Here is an 890-nt window from a genome sequence, read left to right on the forward strand (position 1 = left end):
ACAGCAACAGTTAGGCTATTCCTCCATCTTCAGAACGGACAGCAGCGACACAGAGAAACGGATCTATCGGTGCTGCTCGGTAGTCGATTAGACGCCTTATTAATGCATTTTTTTAAGATAAGTTTTTCTTACTTAACCATTTAGGTATCTATAAGAAATGTATAAAGAAGATGTGGTTAGAATGAAGCCAGTTATTACAAACCCCGTGGCTTGCAATCTATTAACATTTATTCTCAAATTATGAATATTACTTTTATAATATGGCTTACTGTTATTGTATTTTGTGAATATGTGTGTGATATAAGCACATTTTTTACACATCTTACAAGATCCCCCGATTAGTCTCTTCCCTGCTAAAACAATACAAATTCTAATGGTTTCCATTACAAATACCATTATGAACTATTAGCTGCTCACCATTATGCAAGAACAATATTCATCTAATGCATTTTGGGCCTTAATCCAACAGGAATTAATGGTGTTCCATTGGATCCCATCCGCCTCATCCTATTCCACCAAAACAACCCAACACATTACCAGTAGAGTCCCACAAAATGGTTTCCATTACAACCAATAAACTCTTATGTCTATAGTTTCTATTTTTAAGCTATATCGAAGTCCACAATAAGATTTCAATCTTCAAAACCTTATTTCAAATAAACATTACAGGTGGATAAATGAAGGGATTATTATAACAGCCAGGTCACTGATGGGGGCCTACAGACCAGCATAGACCAGCAGACTGATGTTTGGCTGCGCAAAGTCCAGAGTGGAGTGACAGCCCAGTAATATTTCTCTTGGGCTCCCTCTACTGGTTGAAAGGAGAAGAACTCCACTGACCTACTTGGATTCCTGTCAGATCTGTGGAGGAGAGAGCAGGTGATGTCAGT

This window comes from Triplophysa dalaica, chromosome 8 (assembly GCF_015846415.1).
Source record: "Triplophysa dalaica isolate WHDGS20190420 chromosome 8, ASM1584641v1, whole genome shotgun sequence".
In the NCBI taxonomy this organism is placed as follows: domain Eukaryota; kingdom Metazoa; phylum Chordata; class Actinopteri; order Cypriniformes; family Nemacheilidae; genus Triplophysa; species Triplophysa dalaica.